We start from the raw sequence: 18358 nt of genomic DNA on the forward strand, positions 1-18358 counted from the left end.
TTAATATATTATAGATGCGAAAGTAACTCTGTCTGTATGTCCAGCTTTCACGGCAAAACTAGTAAAGTAATTTAAATAAAAAAAATTGTACACAGATAGTCTGAGAAAGGATATACGCTACTTTTTAATGCGAAAAAAGAGTTGTAATTGGTTGAAAGGGGGGATGGAATTTTGTACTTATCATCATTTTTACAGTTAAAAGCTTGAAACTTATTTTTTAAGCCTTTAATTTGATTTAAATGAATGTGATTATTTGTGTGTGAATATATTTTGTAATTTTAATACGTTACTTTGTTATGTTTTATAAGTATTAGCCTAAATAGTTAAAATGCTACCCGAAAACAGTATTTCACGCGGACGACGTCGCAGGCTAGTGTAATAAAATCCCTACTAGAATAATGTCCAAATTTTATTCAGGCGAGATTAAATAAATATGAATTTGTATTTAATAAATCTACAAACATCACTTCGTTAAATATTTGATTGATTAGAAACAGATGTTAGGTAGAGTATTGAAAAAATATTTGTTTAAGAAAAAATATTTGTTTAACCGAATACCGAGACTGTTTTGTCTACGTTGAATTGTTGCGTAAAATGAACAGATTTTTATCATCGAAATGTTTTTTTTTTTTGTAAAAGTCTTTCTTTTAATTTTATTACTATAAATGTTTATAATATTAATCTTAAAATTTAAACAAGAATTCTAAGTTGTTTCTAGGGTGTAAAATATTACTTCCATTAACTAAAAAAGTTATAGAACAATCGTTACTTTTAAATCTGAAGTAGTCCCTAGTATTGTGCTTAACGAGATTAATCTTTTAGAATATAAAACTCATTAACTAAGGATATTGTCAACTTATTTTATGAACTTAAATGCGTCAATGCATGACACAGCTTCATTATTAAATAATTTATTAACACAAAAATAGAAATTGGAAAGTAAACAATTCTATTTACATCAATTGTTAAATATATCGCATAACTTTGTGATCGTAATGTTACCTGTTTTGTTCGGATATTTATTGTGTAGTTTGTCTTGATTTGATTAAATTCTTTGGCAAAGTCTCAGAACATTCAACTGCTTGTATTGTTAAATAATGAAGCGATAATAGGACTTCATATTTACGTAATATGTTAAAATGATATTCCTCGATATTAATTCAGGTTTTTTATAAATTTTGTTAAATATGAATCAATTTTCTAACAGTGGTAGAGTCAGCATGGCAACATTGCCGAAAGTGTTGGCTTGACAGTGAAATACCACGACCACATTGGAAACAGGCGCAGTATTCTACATCACCACTAATGAGTTAGGCGCCGAAGGTCCAATTCATTTTACAGTATAAAAAAAACGAAATCTTATATATAAAAGTCTCGTGTCACGGGGTTCGAACTTGAACTCCTCCGAAACGACTTGACCGATTCTCATGAAATTTTGTAAGCATATTCAGTAGGTCTGAGAATCGGCCAACATCTATTTTTCATACTCCCCCCCCCCAATTTAGTTTTTTTTATAAATGCGTGCGGACGGAGTCACGGGCGACAACTAGTATATTTATAATATAATCGAAATATAATAATATAGAAAATAACAAAAATCAAAAGAAAAATAACCATTCTTGTCTTCATAATATCTTATCGGAATATCCAATCCGTTTGTATTTATGTTTGGCATTTTAACAATATTACATTTTCGTATATGTTATTTATACATAGATTATAGAAACGTTCATATATTTAAAGCACAATAAATATTAAGATTATTGATAATTCCAAATGTTTATGGAACAATATATGTGTGCGGTAGAAACGTTTATAGCTTCTTATAAATCATGTTTGTACATCATAAACAATTATTTTAATGTCTTCAAACATATCTGGCTATTATCTACTTTTTTATTAGAATGTTGCCTATATTATCTTTAAATTTACTAATTTTGACTGTCTGTATTATAAATGTAGAGTAATAATAATAATAATAATGTAGTGATAATATCAAAAGGGCAAAAATGGTTTTGTCTCTAAATTGAGACAGAATATTTGGTTAATTGTCTTTTATACCATAGAAGACTGAGGACAGACTTACTTTTTAAAATACCGAAAGTTGCCGGAACATAAAAACTTAGCTCAACTTGGTCTATGATTTGTATAATTGAATAGTGCACAGAATATTCGCTTAAGTGACAGCTGTACAAAGTTTCGTGCAGAATGTAACAAATTAATGAGCATATAAACACATTGTTTAGTAACATGTGTAACATTGTGTTACAAATAATGTGACAAGACAAGCAGAGCAAATGATCTATTTGTCTACGATCGAATTCTAGTGTGTACATTGGCAAGCGTGGTAAAATCGTTCTGTCCGTTAAGAAATTTTATTAAGGATTTATTAGCCTTAAGTGCATCTTATAAATGTCAGAGAACGTAAATAGAACACGTGATATGCAAAATTACTTGGTGCAATGAAAGTAGCTGGCCAAAATAAAATTTAAAAAGTAAAATCCATGTATGGTATGAAATTATTTCTCCTCAAATTTTATGTAATAATACCTAGCTACTGCTTACCCGCGAATTAAAAAAAACTTAATTCATTGTCATTTAAATTCGTTGAGACGTTCTGGATACCTTCTAACAAACATCCATCTTATTCGCTATTACATTTTAATTGGCTCGTAAATGTTTTGTTGTACTCGACTGTACATACCGATCAGTAGAAAGTAACGAGGAAAAATGTAATCAATCACTTGTGTGCATGTCAGTACGATAGCTTACAAAAGCGGCTGTCAACATGAAACAGACGGACAGGTGGGATCTGGCAACCCGCCCGGCTTTGACTGTCTGATCTATTGTATTTGGCTTCAATATGTTCCATCATTACATATCTAATACTACAACTTTATGTTTAATTACTTAATTAAAATCTGATGTATATTTTTAGTCGAGAAATAAACAGTTACAGGAAAGAAAAAAACATAATATGAAAAAAAGAGAGGTCCTGCTCCTGCCTCTATTCTCTAAAGCACTTAAATATATCTCTTAAATCATAGAAGTCCGAAATCAATTCAATGTAAAAATTAAAAATCGTAACTTCCCTTTAGTCGTCATTTTTTTTTTAAATTCAATGTATCGACATTGAATCGAGGTTTAAAGTTCAAGGTTGCACGTGTGACCTTTCGACCTCAGCGGCCCTCGCGCGTCCCGGTGACCTGCGCTAACGGCCTTCAGTTGCACAAAGTCCCTGGGAACCGATACCGTGCCCCAGTTCTAGTTCCCTACGACCTTCAGTGAGAGAACCTCCGGCCTCGGATCGAGGGAACGTCCTCGTGAGGTCACAGTAGGTCAGCCTTCGTACAAGGACTTTACAGGTCACGGTTGTTTAGTACAGTATCGATTTTACTTATCAGGTCGGCTTATTATTTGAAGGGTATTGAGTTTTCACTGTCATTTATTACTTGTGAAACATTTTCGTAATTCATGATTGGTTACTACACTTTATTGTGAAAAGTCTCCGGATCTTTCAAGTATTTTGAGAAAATATAGTTACAGCTGTTCTGTTTTTATAAAACTCGGTTGTTATTAATTAATTTCTTGATATAAAACAAGAAAAACATGAACATGTCATGTGTCGATATGTTGCTGACGATATTTACATGCCAGATGTTCGGGAAGCGCTTGCTACAAGTAAGATGCATTATATTTTTTTTAATCATGATGATACATTGGAAATATATTCTAAGGATTGTGTCATCGTATTTGTAATTTCGTAAGCGTTACATCTTTTCTTTTAATTCTGTTTTAATAAAGTTATTGGCTCTTGTGAGTCGCAAATAATAATTATTAAACCGTTGTCTCTATGTCGTTTATTGTAATTTGAATGCAATTTTAATTTAGTTTATTACATTTGCTATAACTTTATTTTGTTAGCGTGCTTTGTCGTAGTGTAGCATTGCCTCAAAACTAGGATAGGTTTTTGGATTTTTTTAGGCCTTTTGTACATAAGGCAACGTAATACTTCGAAACACGGCAAAATTTTGTCGCACAACTTACGCAATACAATGTCAAAGAAGTTCATACATAGGACAAGCGTCGCCGAAATTTTGTTCTTTATTCGCCAAATGCAATTGCTTACAACCTTTTTGTAAAGTTCATCATGAAAAAAATCACTGCGATTTTCAAGATGGCGGAGCAAATCTATACAAATGACGTGTAGTCGCAAAGCCTGCACGTTACCTTGTATACGAAGGGCCTTAAGTAGACAAATAAGCATGCGGCCAATGAAAATTAATAAAATAGTGAAGTCCGATTACAAACTGAGGGTTTAGTTCAGACGATCCGCGATCCATTAATACAATGGAAACTAATTAAAAATGTATAAATTGAAAACACGCACGCAACAGCACGGCAGCCAAAAATGCTTTATCCGTTGTTTAATCACTTATATTAAACTATATACATATTTACACTAAAATTCCATAAAACGCTAACAATTACTACATTTCGTTGTTAACTTCCCGCGCGCTATTCTCTTACTATATTTCACCTACTTTTTTCTATTACAAAAGGCAAAGGTCTTGGTGGCCAGTATGCCACCTCTTTGGCAGAACACAAACTCCTTGTCTACCAAAGAGATGGGATACATTATTCTTCACTCAACAAATAATACGAGGTTTAATGTTGTTGAGATTATAAAACGAGACGTGACTTGGCGGTCAATGTACCTCATGACTAACCACCTCTACATACATTCCCGAACTATTATTTTCCGTTACGTAAATTTTCAGGTATTACACTGCAACTGGTATTCATCTATTTAATTTTGAATAGGACTTTTGTGTCAACTTTGGTGCTTTAAGTTAAATAATGACGGACAAAAAAAGAAATTTCTTTCGGCACACAGGTGTTCGTACTTTAAATATTTTCTATTATATTTTGATATTTCAAGAAAAATTGTTTAAATATAAGTAACATAATCGAGTAAAATTTACCTTTAAAAAAAGACGACTCGAGGTTCTTTTTAGAGAACAATGTCAATTGCTTTTAAACGCTTATTTACTTTCTCAGGTCATTTGTCACTAGTAAAATACCAATCAAAGTTGTATGCGATTGGAACTCAGACCTAATTAATGTGTTCTACTGACAAGTACCTATTACTCTAAATGCGAACTCATATACGAGAGAAACAAATTGAATTATTCAATAACTGAGCTACATTTCTCAAATGTATTCAAGAAATTTTTGATTTCCATAGATAGTTATTAGAATTCAATACTCCATATCGACGCTGGAAAGCGTAAACGCTGTAACCCCGAAAGTATGAACTTTAAAGGAGAGCCAAAAAATCATAACTCGTGAGCTGATACGTCTACAAGCATGCGGTATTTAGCAATGTTGTGTAGTTTGTGCTAACCTATAATAAAATCATTATCGTTTGATAATGGTTGAAATTATTAACGTGTGAAAAACATATTCGCGATTTCAAGGGTTACAGCGTTTATGCTTTCCAGCGTCGATATAAGCATGTTTAAGAATTTTGTTGATTTTAGTGATGTGGCAATGCAACTAATATTTAATCTAACTATACTTAATTAAAGTAAGTTACATCGGATTCTAACCTAATTTTGATTGGCTGATTTCATTGTGAAAAACGATAGGTTTAGGAAAATAGCTCGGTCTATCGTATGGATCCCAATATGGTTATGATTTGAGAATGTCTGAGTGAAAAGCGTGAACTTTATATCCGTTAAATCTTATTATAAAATTGTCATTCATTCACATTATTAGAAAGGGAATTTACTGATGTATGTCTCGTTTTTATAAATCTACCATTGAATATACTTAATTTGCTTATTTTGAAATTGATTATTTTTAAGAAAAAATATTTTATATCTCAACTTACCGGATAATAAAAGCACAGAACTTTAAGCACTGTATGTGTCACTAAACTAAACTAAAGCTAAGTGACTAAACTAAACGTCTACACGATCCTAGTTGTAGTATAGTTTTAAATATCATCATATCAGAACGACGCACCGCCATAGCGGATCGTGCCCGTCTATAAATACAACAAAGCTTACACGCTTATCCAAAGTTTACTCGCTTTAGGGAAAATGAGAGCTTTTAAATGACAATTGTTTATTAATTTAAAGTCTAAAATTGAAAAAAAAATAAAGCTTTTTAAATAAATTAACACTGTAAATCCATAATTAACTTGAATGAAATCAAGGATGGATGGTTGGATAGATGGATGTTTGAAGGTTTCTCCGGAATGGCTTAACGGATCTTGATTAAATTTGGTACAGATGTAAAACATAGTATGGAAGAACACATAGCCTATTTATTACGTTTTTTTTTTTCAATTCCGCGCGGACGTAGTCGTGGGCGACACCTAGCTGCATAATTTTGAAATGAAACTCTCGTTATTTAGTAAAACTTGAGAAAAAACTCTTTTACTTTCCATTTTATACATATTGAAAAAGGTTCTAGATGAAATATCTATAAGGGTCAAAGAGTATGAATCTTTCTGTACATTCATGACAGTATTATACATTCGTATGATAAATGTTTATTACTTACAGGTTCTAATAGTTTTCAAAAACATAATTGACACAACCCTTCCAAATTATGTCGTATAAAATTTATCATAAAACATCGTACATCTTTGTTTAACTTTAGACAACAATATTTGCTTCTGGTACAAAAATAGATGCATTATAAATTAATCTTAAATAAAAATTTAAAAAGAAAACTCAATTGAAATATAAACACAGGCATCTTAGAAACAAGACATCCTTTTCTATGTTTACATAAAAAAAATTATAAACATTCGAAACGTAAAATGTAAACACTTTTAAATTTAATTCGTTATTATTTTGAAATACATTAAGTAATGGGTTCTTCTGTTTAACAAAATATAAATAGTTTTATGTGCAGTCTTTGATCATGATCTCAAAGCAAATGACCACAGAACTTCTTAATGGACTAAAATGTATACAGTATAGGTATAATACTGTCTTGAATGTATAAAAAGTTGGTTCGTTATTCATAATCTTTCACCCACATAGATATTTTATCTAGAAAGTTTTTGAATATGTGTAAAATGGAAAGTAATAGAGTTTCTTTTTTTTCTTCGAGTAATCGTTGAGAAGATTAATGAGGATTTTAGGAAATTTAACCTATAATTCAGGTGAAAAACACACGAAACACTGTAGACGTCAAGAATCGCGTGTACGTGTATAACCCGCATCCCTATACATCTGACTGACCTTAAGTTTGAATAGCACTGTATCACGTAGATCATTTTCTCGTATCAAAGACATGGAAACAAACTAAGAGATATGATAATTCAATATTTGATCGTTGGTATAATATCTGCCAACACAGATGTCATACGCATTGAAAGCTGCTATATAGTGCGCAATCCAATTGAAAAATGTTTTTATTAATGTGGTTAGAATATAAGAAATATACTTTTAGCAGTAAATATAGAGCGATATATATGACATATATATGACAAAATAGAAATGAACTCTAACCGTAAAAATAAGTCACTCGTGCCTGAGCAATTGTGACTTTAATTTTTTTTAATTCCGATCTTCTGACTAAAAACTTCATAACGCCAGTATTATTACAAGAACATGTTTAGAGCCAAAGCTTGTACAATTTATTATGTTTATTGTATATTCTGTACTTCCGTAGAATATGACTCAAATACGTAGGTATCTGGATCTAGATTAGCACAGACTTGGCAATACGCAGAGATAAAACACAGCTCAATTTGACATTTAATACAACATAATAGTTGCAATGGAGAGATTAATTGATTGTCGTTATTGAGTGAAAACAATGTTAATGCGATAGGTTTATAGTTCTTGATAGTGATTATGGATGTGTAAATATTGGCAGTTGAATTCTAAATATAAGTATATATTGTAAACAGAACAGAACACAGAACAAAAAACAAACAGAAAACATAACAGAAAACAGGACAGAACACAGTACAGAAAACCAACAGAACAGAACACAGAACAGAACGAAGAATAGAACATAACAGAACACAGAACAGAACACAGAACAGAACAGAACACGGAACAGAACACAGAACAGAACACAGAACAGAACGAAGAACAGAACACAGAACAGAACACAGAACAGAACACAGAACAGAACACAGAACAGAACACAGAACAGAACACAGAACAGAACACAGAACAGAACACAGAACAGAACGAAGAACAGAACACAGAACAGAACAGAACACAGAACAGAACGAAGAACAGAACACAGAACAGAACACAGAACAGAACGAAGAACAGAACACAGAACATAACAGAACACAGAACAGAACACAGAACAGAACACAGAACAGAAAACAGAACAGAACACAGAACAGAACACAGAACAGAACACAGAACAGAACACAGAACAGAACACAGAACAGAACACAGAACAGAACACAGAACAGAACACACAACAGAACACAGAACAGAACGAAGAACAGAACACAGAACAGAACACACAACAGAACACAGAACAGAACGAAGAACAGAACACAGAACAGAAAACACAACAGAACACAGAACAGAACACAGAACAGAACGAAGAACAGAACACAGAACAGAACAGAACACAGAACAGAACACAGAACAGAACACAGAACAGAACACAGAACAGAACACAGAACAGAACACAGAACAGAACGAAGAACAGAACACAGAACATAACAGAACACAGAACAGAACACAGAACAGAACACAGAACAGAACGAAGAACAGAACACAGAACAGAACACAGAACAGAACACAGAACAGAACACAGAACAGAACACAGAACAGAACACAGAACAGAACACAGAACAGAACACAGAACAGAACACAGAACAGAACGAAGAACAGAACACAGAACAGAACACAGAACAGAACACACAACAGAACACAGAACAGAACGCAGAACAGAACGCAGAACAGAACACAGAACAGAACGAAGAACAGAACACAGAACATAACAGAACACAGAACAGAACACAGAACATAACAGAACACAGAACAGAACAGAATACAGAACAGAACACAGAACAGAACAGAATACAGAACAGAACACAGAACAGAACGAAGAACAGAACACAGAACAGAACAGAACACAGAACAGAACACAGAACAGAACACAGAACAGAACACAGAACAGAACACAGAACAGAACGAAGAACAGAACACAGAACATAACAGAACACAGAACAGAACACAGAACAGAACACAGAACAGAACGAAGAACAGAACACAGAACAGAACACAGAACAGAACACAGAACAGAACACAGAACAGAACACAGAACAGAACACAGAACAGAACACAGAACAGAACACAGAACAGAACACAGAACAGAACGAAGAACAGAACACAGAACAGAACACAGAACAGAACACACAACAGAACACAGAACAGAACGCAGAACAGAACGCAGAACAGAACACAGAACAGAACGAAGAACAGAACACAGAACATAACAGAACACAGAACAGAACACAGAACATAACAGAACACAGAACAGAACAGAATACAGAACAGAACACAGAACAGAACACAGAACAGAACACAGAACAGAAAACAGAACAGAACACAGAACAGAACACAGAACAGAACACAGAACAGAACACAGAACAGAACACAGAACAGAACACAGAACAGAACACAGAACAGAACACACAACAGAACACAGAACAGAACGAAGAACAGAACACAGAACAGAACACACAACAGAACACAGAACAGAACGAAGAACAGAACACAGAACAGAAAACACAACAGAACACAGAACAGAACACAGAACAGAACGAAGAACAGAACACAGAACAGAACAGAACACAGAACAGAACACAGAACAGAACACAGAACAGAACACAGAACAGAACGAAGAACAGAACACAGAACATAACAGAACACAGAACAGAACACAGAACAGAACACAGAACAGAACGAAGAACAGAACACAGAACAGAACACAGAACAGAACACAGAACAGAACACAGAACAGAACACAGAACAGAACACAGAACAGAACACAGAACAGAACACAGAACAGAACACAGAACAGAACGAAGAACAGAACACAGAACAGAACACAGAACAGAACACACAACAGAACACAGAACAGAACGCAGAACAGAACGCAGAACAGAACACAGAACAGAACGAAGAACAGAACACAGAACATAACAGAACACAGAACAGAACACAGAACATAACAGAACACAGAACAGAACAGAATACAGAACAGAACACAGAACAGAACAGAATACAGAACAGAACACAGAACAGAACACAGAACAGAACACAGAACAGAACACAGAACAGAACACAGAACAGAACTCAGAACAGAACACAGAACAGAACGAAGAACAGAACACAGGACAGAACACAGAACAGAAAACAGGACAGATCACAGAACAGAACACAGAACTTCTGTTCTCTGAAATATGTTCTCACAGAACAGAAAACAGAACGCTTGTGTAATTTTTTGCTTTCGTAATCGCATCTAAGGCCAAAATCCCCGTTTAAATATATTATCTCTGTGTTTTGACAAAGATAATGACAGTTATGACTATTTGCAAAGATTTTAGTCTCAGAAACCAACGGTTAGTCACAAAATAAACCCGAATAAAAAAAAATAAAAAGGAGAGTTTGAAAATACTGGCAAAGTAGAGAATTCTTTTAATTTGCACAAATATTTCCCTGTTCAAATTTTGGTGTTTTTTGGTGTGTAAACAAAAGTCATTTTACAACATTACGATTTCAGTTACGACTAACACGTGTATTCTATGTTTTGATAGAAATAAATCAGTAAACAACTTAAAAGTAAAGGTTTGGTTTTATAAATCAGGAACATCTTCAATGGTATCGCTAATTAAAATTTAAAAATAATCAGCAATTTTTAATAGTATAAACAAACTATCAATCATTTTCAATTCTTTGCCTAATTTTAGTTCCGTTTCCCTTCCCGCTCTTTTCTTATTAGGAAAGGATAGGAAGGCGAAGTGAAGAAGGAACACATAGGAAGGGGCAATGTCCTCTTTCTGTGCGTTTCTTTCTCCGTTGATCAAAGGTAGGCAACGCATCTGCATTTGCAGATGTCTTTGGAAAACAGTCGCCTCGCTATTTCGGCGAATCCGGGTGGCTGTTCGTTTGCCACCTTTTGATATAAAGTTATTCATAAACTGGCGTTGCTATCGAGAATATTAAAAACAAAGGTCAAATGAAATTCAAATTTTATGGTAATTTCAATATCAAAACGTTCTCGCAATGAAACCGCAGCTGTACTTTTTATTGTGAATGAATACTAAAGAGAAAAAGCATAAAATCATGATTGACTTTAGCCCGCTATTTCAGTCTTCGAACTCATTTTCACTTTTCCAACGCTCACATTTGCGTCACCTGATCAAATATATAAAAATTAAACTTTGCATTTTTTATAGCAAAGTGATTTAATAATGTGTTTAGTTTCAGAGCATTTTACTACTGCGTTTATAATACTATAAATGCGTTTATAATACTATAAATCATTATATAAGTAATTCGAAGTCAGGACTGCTGCAAATGTAAAGTTTAAAGTTAAGGTAATCACCGGCGAAGTTTTTAAGTCGAGACCAATTACATGTAATTTATTTCATCGTTCCGACACTGACATTGTAATTGGATCTAACTAGATCCTTCGATAATTTCTGATTTTATTCCGGATATAGCTATGTGATTTTTAGATTAACAATACTATTTTAATAAAGAGATTTTCCCGCCTTTATCCTCTCTACGATAACCATCGCATCGTTGCTATGGCTGCTCATAACACCAACGTATGTTTCTCATCAAGACCGTGAATCGAATGGCGTCATATCCGAGAGAAGCCGTGAATAGTTTTAAGATTTTAAACAAATGACTGTAACCTAGCAGTACACACAGGACAGAAGATTTATTATTTTGAGAAGACTCTATCAAGTTAAAGTTTTAAATGTATATTTTGTTAAATAATAATAGAGATTGTGAAAAGTAGCCTATAAATCTAAAGAATATGTCATCGCGTAATAGACCAATAAAAAATAAACTACAATACCCACTGAATGTAGACACATCAAAAGCACTAGTCATTATCTAAATGTGTCACAATGCTTGGCAGTTTAAATTTTTCTTTTAATCTATTTTCGAGTTTTTGTCACGTGTTTTCATTCCATCGCAATTTCCTTTTCCACTGACGTCGTATATACTACAATACACGTGGTTTGTAAAAAGGACGTGTTTGATATATTTTTTAACGTTTATATCCTGGTAGATACAAAACGTCATAAATATTTTTTACATGTAATTAAGGTTTATGGTCTCATACTGTATTACTAACATAATGTAGAACTTACCAAGAAAAATATAACCTCCAACTCGTAGATAAAAGTTCCCGTGAAACTGATTTTTTTTTCACATAGTAACTTGTGAATTATTTTTTTTATTCCACGTGGATGAAGTCCCAGACAGTTATTACATAACATTCTGTATGTCGATTGAATTCTTAGCATTTTAATAGTTCTATTTCCGACGCAATTCAGTTGTGACCGACAAAATAATGCCGTCAGGTGGTTATGTGTAAAAGTGATTAAAGTAATAAATAAAGTTAAAAAAATGCGATCGTTGTTTATTTTAAATGATTTCGCCAACCCACGTGCCAAGCTTAATGTTAGTGTCGCCGAAAGATTATGAATTACGGAATTTTGTAATCGGATTAGGAAATTAAACAGGAAATTGGAAAACGAATAGTCTATTTAAATTTCGAATAATTTTTTTACCGTATTTACTTAATATTTATTTTTGATATATGTTTTTAATGTTTTTTTTTTTGAAGCCAATTCTTTCTTTAACCGTCATCGTGCATATTTTTGAAGTAGTTTTGAGTTTCGATGTAAAAATATAAGCCAACGAAAATATCCCAGTGATCCCGTTAAGAATTCCCTACGTCTTAATTAATGCGCGACCGCCGCGTGTATTTATATCGGAGCTTTTATCGCCAGAGAGCTAGACAGGCCCGTACTCGTACTATATAATCTTTTTCAGGAAAATATAAATTAAAGGACAATGGGCATTTTGGGCCAACAGTGATGAAACCCATGCCATTTGAAAGATTATGGGGTGTTATTCAATTCATACTATGGCAGCCATGTCGAAATCGAGTGCGAACACGGTGTTTTCGAGCATTCAAAAATATAATAATTACTATGGGAGTTATTAGCATTAGCGTGTTGTGTTTTATATTTAAGAGAAAAAAAACAACATGTTTGTTTGTTTATTGCTTTATTATCATTTATTACATAGATTTAAACATTTTTTTCGAACTAGAATAATATTTTAATAATATACAAACATCTGTTACATTTTTGTTTTGGTAAAAAAACAAGATTTTATTAAATGTAACAAATATTATTGTAGTTCGAAAAAAATGTTTAAATCTATGTAATAAATGATAATAAAGCAATAAACAAACAAACATGTTGTTTTTTCTCTCTTAAATATAAAACACAACACGCTAATGCTACTAACTCCCATAGTAATTATTATATTTTTGAATGCTCGAAAACACCATGTTCGCACTCGATTTCGACATGGCTGCCATAGTATGAATTAAATAACACCCCATAATCTTTCAAATGGCATGGGTTTCATCACTGTTGAGCATTTAGCCCAGACTCCATACAAATTTGCCCATTGTCCTTTTATGGAATTTCTCATACTGTTCTTAGTCCTCGTTAGTAACGAAGCCTGTTTCTGTTGCTGAGTGGAAGTCAACAGCAGAGTTGGACTAAGTACTGAATACCTAATTATAGATATTTTCGCATTTATTCAACAGTTGCATTCGGAGTAATTTAATGGACACAACGATAGTTCTGCAGTGTAGATTTAATACGAAAAGTCCACACTAGAGGACTGTGAATGGTGCTGTTATATGAAAAAAAAAAATATAACTATGAATGTTTCCAAACAAAATTACAAGATAAACATTAAAATTTCAATCTACAGGACTAACTTGACGTATACTGTGGTTATACTATTTTATGATATGATAATTTTTCTACTTGTGAGTACGTCCCTGTGGAGTGCACGCCTGTGCCGCCCACTCGTAGTAAGACGACACTGGGTCGAGGGGAAATGCGTATCGTTCCTATTTGTCCGTTTTAATGAACTATTCGCTACACTAGAACATTTCGTAATCGAATACGTTTAAATCTTTAAAAAAATCTATACTAAATAATAAACAAGAAAGATTGGGTATTTGTTGAACAAAAGGAAAACATGGTAAAATTAAAATCCGCAACGCAATACCTATTTCCACACGGTTATCCATTAAAACTATCTGGTCCATTGTTAAGGTTAATAAATGGTTAAAGTTTAAGGTTTATTATCATTATGTGCCGACCACACTTGAGTGGGAAAAGGCGAGAGATGTTGATGTATCTGGTCCATTGTAATTGGATAAAAGCATTGGTCACTATCAAGATGTTTTAAAAGGGTTTTTATTGTATTTTGATTGGTGAATTATCATTAAATTAATATTAAGACAGTAACACAAAGCGATGCTGAAAATACAAATCGCATTTGCTCTTAATACTCGAGGTGCAATGGCGCATTACATAGAGTGATAATAAATCAAACCATCGCACGAGGAAGTAACTGTGACAACTCGCGATTTCTGTTATTTTAATTGGAAACCTAGATTGTTTATAATCAGTACAGAGTTAGAAATTGCATTGTAAAGTGCAGGAAAGCGATAAGTCAATGTTGCCTTTAATAAAACTGTCATAGCTAATGGAGTTCCAGCTTTTGTGACAGCCGATCAATCAAATCATTACATGAGGTATATAACAAACATTATCTAAGATGTTTTGACTAATTAATTAGGTAAATCATAATAACAAGGAAGCTTTTTCTAGGCAGAACATATAGTGGTAGTTATAAAGGAAAGGGTAAGTTGGTAAGGGAATGAAATAGGGAGCCATATTGCAGACAGAATGCATTTTAACAATTATTACTCAAATTGGTGCCGACACCGGACAAATATACGTGATTTTAGCCGTTTATATATTAATTTTTTACTTAATATAATACAATTGTTTTCATTGTACTGGACAAAACAGTAGTTGAACTTTTCAACGGTATATGATTGCCAAATGCAATAGACCAAGCACACAAGGATACCGTCGAAGCGGCTCTTCCACTTGGCAACAGCCAAGCTTTGATATATTAAAAGATTTTAGTATAATTCTTATCTTAACTTGAAATTAAATGGAAAGATCTAGAACTTTGAGTTCTTATTGGTCTTTCTCTACGTACCACTCGTGTGAAAAAACACTTTATATATAACTGTACATATTTATATATGATAAAATCTATCCGAATTTCTAGGAATTCCTTAGATCTGTGCAGTAAATCGCGACGGGCACGAGTGCAGCGGCCATTACATTCATCCTTGTCCCACTTTCCGTGAGTAATTAGTTAACATGCTGTCCAGTAATAAACATAAACAAATCTTAAACTTATGATTACAATACGATTTTAAGGATAGTTTGCAATATTAATAATGGCTTTATTATAAATTCAAATTCACCAGCTTACTTCCCGCTATTTCCTTTTATTTATCTCTATCAGCCGTCTTGTCTTAAATTACTTCCTTTTTACGCATGTATTCTTTCACAAAACTTTTTACTACCTTTGTAGTAATCCAAATTCAATGTCATTACTTTCTTGTTTATGTACCCATCACCTGTCGGCATAATATTATGTCCGTACGCACGTTTTTTGTTTCTTAATTTTTACAAATATAATGGAATAAATTTAAAAGTTTGAACGTCTCAAATAACTGAAGTTTAGTCACACAGTCTCGTGCAAGATCTAAAAATATCAATGGCAAATTCAGTGTGAGTGGACTTTAAAAAATTTCATCGAAGAAAAAAAAAATATCGCATGAGATATTATCTGTGTTCATTAAAAATAGCTCGTCTGACACATTGTTTATATCACAGTGCTGTTTTCTTTTTTATGACACCGTTAAAGTTTATAATAATTATAATAAAATTTTCGGTTACTTTTTTTTTGTTGAATTTATTTTATGACCTCATGTCATACTATCGTGTGGGTTGAATCTATCATGCGATGAAAGAAGGAAATCGACCTGATAATTCGCGATATTAGAGTCTTTACTTTGAGATTATAAAGGTATATCTATATGTTATAAAATGATGGAAAACAAATAATAATTTGATTAAATTTAATGATCATTTGATCGGTGTTTATGATGGAAATTTTAACTAGTACAAACAACTAAAAATAACCTAATTTCGATAGTTACACCATATGGTAACAAATTGCGGTCAAATTACTATAAGACGGAGACTATTCCACTAATTGTATGCACAACATTCACAACCATCGTTAAAAGAATTACAGAAGTAACTGATGAGTTTTCGCCACATTTTCCTGTTTGATTATTGAAATAAGTTCTAGTCGTACGCAGAAACATAAGCCACAAAGTGAACTATAAGACTTGTCCTTTATGAGATCCATGGTACGATTAATCATAAAAAATTCAGACTTTAATTAGATTTTTTTATCAAATACAAATAATTTAGGGTTACGAGTAAAAATATATTAAAACTTTAGGAAGACCTTAATATTATTACTAAATAACCCAAAGGTCCATAAAGTACACAATTTCAATTAATTAATTCCAACAATTAACGTAAAAATAACAAAGAAATAATTAATATCGTTGTATTATTAATTATTCTTCTGAATTACCTTAGAAGTTGTCGAAATTTAATAACTAAAACACTCACAATGCACAAAAATTGCACCAGATTTGATTACATTAAAATCACACTTACTTCTGTCAAAACTCGAAAATCCCGCTAAAATTGAAAATGGCGGCTGTCCGCGTGAACGCACTAAATGCCAAGATGCGTCGAGCGAGAGTGTTACTATGCCTTCGCTATCAAACGATACCAGAATACTTGTGTTATGTGAATTTTGTGCAATTTATACATTTAGTATACAGCTGCGAGAATATTTGTCGCTCGCTTACTGAATACTGGCGGGAAGTTTTGATATTTATAGTCAAAGAAGTGCTTTTCGTCTTATGAATGAATAAAACCTTCCTTTTTACTTCTCCATTCATTCGTTCATCACCCTAGACTTACTGTCGCTTCCAGGCTCGTTATTTGGTCACTAAGGGAGATCCTTAGTGTAGATTTCACAAACTTAACGACTGTGAGTCCGGCAATTAGCTGATTATATCACTGACCACATATAGCATCAAATGAACTTGTCGTTTAATTGACTACTAAAAGTTCAAGTACGTAGGTATGTTTTCTAGGTTAATCTGAAACAAATGTTTCGAAACACATCATAACTTTACAATATGCAATGAATTTGAAATTAGTTTAGGACTCGAAGTGGGCGTGGAATAGTTGCAAAATTCCATTCGATCGGTATCATTAATATATTTTTATACTTCGGCGAAGTCCCATCAGACGGCCAAGAATCTAAAGATTCGATGTGAAAAGTAGATCGGTTATTTTCTATTTTATATATTGAAACGTAAACTATTTGAATATTATTAAGGGTCTTTAAAACATATGCAAAAAACTGAAATGGAATTGGACAGGACACATAATGAGGACAAATAAGGATAAATGGACCAGAGAAGTTATGGAATGGTACCCCAGAAATAGGAAATGACAAAAAAGACGTCAAGTAAAGAGATGGGAACCTACCGAAGAGGTGGAGAAGATTAGCCCGGGACATGGAAGTGTGGAGGAATCTAGGGGAGGCCTATGTCCAAGGACAACCTGACAAAGAAACTGGAAGCTGAAAATATTTAAGACTTTAATGTAGTTTTTATCAGTAATGGTTTTTTTACGACGCGGTGGGTAGAAGGACGTGGGGTAGGTGGGATTGGAAGTAACACCGTTGTGTGAAACTGTGTAATTCGCTTACCTGTGGCGTCCATTACTGTCCAGGGCCCTGGGCGATCGCTCAACCGCGCCCTATCTTAACACCAGTCCTGATTATTATTGATTACACCATCGACTATCATGTTATACATTCCAGTCAGACTTTTTTGCTGTAAACAAAATAAACAATAAAGTGATCCTTTTCTTCTAATTGCAGCTACTAATTTAATAGAACAAATTAAAAAAAAATCATACTCTATTCAATGATGAAAATGCTAGAGATGATTTTACATAAATCTGGCCCCCATACCTCGTACGCAGAAGATACGTGGTGTTTTCATGACTGTTAAAATAGTTAGAAGTTAGTACTTAACAATGAATAATTCA

The 18358-nt window shown here is 33.2% G+C and overlaps 1 protein-coding gene across 3 annotated transcripts in view; it reads right to left on the reverse strand.

The window, feature by feature from the left end:
• The window catches only part of LOC106711223 (filamin-A), a 62065-nt gene extending 45060 nt beyond the window's left edge, over positions 1 to 17005 (reverse strand). Inside the window, exon 1 of one of the 3 annotated variants that reach the window (XM_045683744.1) lies at positions 16904 to 17005. The gene's annotated coding sequence lies outside the window, so the exon portion shown is untranslated. Of the gene's footprint in view, positions 1 to 5896; positions 6030 to 16817; positions 16869 to 16903 lie in introns of those variants that run through there. The other 2 variants (XM_045683746.1, XM_045683745.1) reach the window with 2 other exon arrangements.
• Between the last annotated feature and the right edge of the window lie 1353 nt (positions 17006 to 18358).

The sequence above is a fragment of the Papilio machaon genome, chromosome 23, assembly GCF_912999745.1.
Source record: "Papilio machaon chromosome 23, ilPapMach1.1, whole genome shotgun sequence".
In the NCBI taxonomy this organism is placed as follows: domain Eukaryota; kingdom Metazoa; phylum Arthropoda; class Insecta; order Lepidoptera; family Papilionidae; genus Papilio; species Papilio machaon.